Source organism: Balaenoptera musculus, chromosome 16 (genome assembly GCF_009873245.2).
Source record: "Balaenoptera musculus isolate JJ_BM4_2016_0621 chromosome 16, mBalMus1.pri.v3, whole genome shotgun sequence".
NCBI classification, from domain to species: domain Eukaryota; kingdom Metazoa; phylum Chordata; class Mammalia; order Artiodactyla; family Balaenopteridae; genus Balaenoptera; species Balaenoptera musculus.
Window position 1 is genome coordinate 62,416,414 of NC_045800.1, and position 3,670 is coordinate 62,420,083.

The window sequence follows — 3,670 nt, forward strand, 5'->3', positions numbered from 1 at the left end:
CCTACTGGCACTACTCTGATTATTCTCCCCCTTGGTGTCATTTTTCACAAAACAAGGTCCCAGGGTTCAGGCTTGTGGTCAGCACGCTTCCCTTATTCACCTTCATATGTTAGACCTCGGAGAGGGTGGGGCTGCGAGGAGGGGCCTGATTTACTGAGGGGAGGACCAGAAGCAACTTAGAAACATTTTTGGTATTATTGCAAATGTATATGCAATGTATATTTGTAGATAGGCCAATAAATACATCTGTATCACAAAACAGAGATCAAACTCTGTGTCCTGCTTTTTTTATTCAGCCTATTATGAACCTTTCTCTATGTCATTAAAATTATTTGAAGACATGACTTAAAAAAAATTTATTGAAATATAGTTGATTTACAATGTTGTGTTAGTTTCAGGTGTACAGCAAAGTGATTCAGTTATATATATAGATTCTCTTCCATTATAGGTTATTACAAGATATTGAGTATTGTTGCCTGTGCTATACAGTAGGTCCTTGTTACTTATCTATTTTATATATAGTATTGTATATATTTTAATCCCAAACTCCTAATTTATCCCTCTCCCCCACCCCGACATAACTTTAATAGTTGCAGAGTATTCCACAATATGGATGTACTCTAATGAATTTAACCGTTTCCCTATTTTTGGATATTTCTATTGTTTCCAATTTCTTGATACTCTCAACTCTAGCCCTAGAATTTGCTAACCGTGACCTTGGTCAAGTCATCTGCAGATGAGGAGAAGAAGTCATCTCACAAGGATCACGTAGAAGTGCTTTCTCAACATTGAAAACCCTGCATAAATGTCTAGTTATGCCTCCCATGCCAGCCCAGAGCCAGGGCAGACTCTGCCTGTCTGGCTAGAATGGATACTAAGGAAGGGTAGCTACCTCCTGGGTGGTGGGAGGCTGTGCGGGCTGGTTTTCTGCCTTTTGATGTTTCTCACTGTCACCTGCAAGGTCAGACTTGGAGGCTCAGGAGTCTTCCTGGAAGGAAGTGTGAGGATGGATGTGACTCGCCCAGGAGCTTCTCCCAGCACGCAGGATGCAGGAGAAAGTAGGTTGGAGCTGCAGATCGAGATCCCTAGAAACTGGTGCACTCTCTGGGCTTGTGGGAACCTGTGGTTTTGGAAATAGAGGAGCCATGGGGGAGGTGTGGGGTCCTTGAGGTTGGATTGGTCAGTGGAAGCATCTTATGCCAGCCCATGAGGTAGGCACTATTATTAATGCCCATTTTGCAGATGAGGAAACTGAGTCTCAGGTTTGGTAACTTGACCAAGGATATGCAGCTAGTGTGGGGCAAAGCCTGAATTCTGTTTCCTAATTACCATCCCACACAAAGCAGGCTGCCATCAGTGCCCAGTGACTGCTCCTTGCATGGCCCACAGGTCCTCAGAGGAGGATGATCACCTGCACAGGGGTAAGTCAGGAAGGCTTCCTGGAGGAATGGGACGTCAGCTAGGCCCCCTACATGGGTAAGAATCATCTAGTGGCTCAACCCTGGCCACACATCAGAATCATCTGGGGGAGTCCAGGCCCCCAGTCCCCACCCGCAGAGATTCTGATTTCATTGTTCTGGGTTGGGGCCATCACTAGGTGCTGCTGATGTGCAGCCAGATGTGTGCACCCAGGTTAAGCAGATAGAAGCAGGGTGTGTCCCTTAGGTGAGGGCAGGATGTGCAAGAGGCCAGGGCAGGAATAAGCTTGTGAGGAGCCAGGACTGGGCCCTCATCTCTGGGTGGGGACAGTGTGAGGCCTGCAGGCCAGTTCAAGGGCAGGAGCCAGGAGGTCCCGACAGGAGGGCTCCCATTTTATTGTTTCATCTAACATCTTATCAGTCACCAAGCCAGGCCTGGGTACTGGATCACCGAGGAGCCCGCAGCCTGCTGAGGGCGCCTGCACCCACCCCTTGGGAAGCGTCCGCGTGAGTATCCTCAGCGTGCAGGGAAATACTGGCGTTTGCACTTCACGATCAGCATTTGTTCTGGCCATGGGGAGTTAGAGGCCAGTCAGGGCCCAGGCTTCTGGAACAATTCACCCATTGTCACCATATCCTGGGCACCTGGGTTTCCAGGGCCATCGACAAAGAGCATCGCCCAGGACAGGCCCAAGTGCTGACGGCAGTAAGTGAGCTGCCTGGGATGCCCGCTGCCACTGCTCCTCCTGGATGGGATCCCTCAGCCTTGGTCCTCCCACCCTTTCCCTGTACTGTGGGAGCCACCTTGTTCTGGTGCCTCGTTTTTCCTCAGGATTTAGCCTCCTGGAGACAAGGACTGTATATTGACTGCTCTTAGGTGAACAGCCAGGACCTGAGAACAAATCTACAAACAAAAACACACGTAAACCCATACAGAACCAGCCTCCCCACGCCTGCCGTGTGGGCCCCGTGCCTTTGGCTGGTCTCACACCTTTTGTGGGGGGGGGGGTTCGGAGAGGGGGTGGGTTTGCCCAAGAACAAATAAGACAACAAACACAAAACAACAGCAACAAAAACCCCACTAACTTAAAAAAAATTATTTTTAAATTAGTTTTGAGCAACAAAGGTGAGGGAAAGGAGGAAAACACAAATGTTTCTATATTCCCATCAGCGTCCTACGTGCTTTTTACAGTATGTTGTTTAATCTTCCCAACAAACCCAAGAGACTAGTATTGTTACCCACCCACCCCCATTTATACAGGAAACAACTAAGCCTCCAGGGGAATGACATTGGTTCACTCCTGTGGCCGCGATGTCACCACAGCCTGGCCGACTCCAGTGTCAGCCTCCACGTTCCGCTGCCACTGCTCTGTGATTCCCACAGTGAGACAGTAAATAACGCAGAGATCCCGCGTCTTCGGAAACAAGTCATGGGCGAACATGGATGGGAGCTTGAGTGCCGGGGAAGAGCACGGAAGAAGTGAGGACACCTGGGATTCACCTGGTCCTGGCTCCAAACTTGGGTCAGCACCTCTCCACGAGCCTTAGTTTCCCCAGCTGTGAGATGAAGGGGTTGGGCTAGACTGCCCAGTTTTGTGATTCTGTGCCAGCGTGAAAAGGCAGGAATCCTGACAGGCTCAAAATTTTCTTGCTCTCCCTCTCACATTCCACACTTCCTCTAATTAACCCCAAGGGCTCACACATTTGCAAAGCAAAATTAACTATGCTTTAAAAAGAACGCTGGAGAAGGGCTGTGAGCCATGGCAGCCATCTTTCTGAAGGCTCAAAGGACTGAGTTCTTCTGTTCGTGACATTTGGAGGTGGGTAAGGCTGGGGCCACCCTTTGGAGCAGGGTGTTTCCTACAGTTGGGGGAACAGGAAGGGAAAGGCAAGCACTGTCCCCTTCAGCCTGTGCACACTGCCACCTGACAGTGAGGAGGCCGAGGAGGTCCCGTGGCTGACACAGTTCCCCAGCCCGTGGCCGGGGCAGACGGTGATCTCAGGCCCAGCCCGTCCAGAGCCTTCTCGTGCATGATTTCACCTAAGCCTTACAACAGCCCTCATCATCTTATGGATGAGGACACCGTCACACAACTGTCTGTGCCAAGTCCTCTCACTAGTCCCCCTTTATAGATGCTGAGGCTGAGGCACAGGAGGCAAAGGGCACAAGGCTGAGTGAGTGATGAAGGGCATCCGTAGACTGTTGGGTATCGGGGGCTCCTGGGGGCTGTGACAGTTAGCCGGGCTAAGTT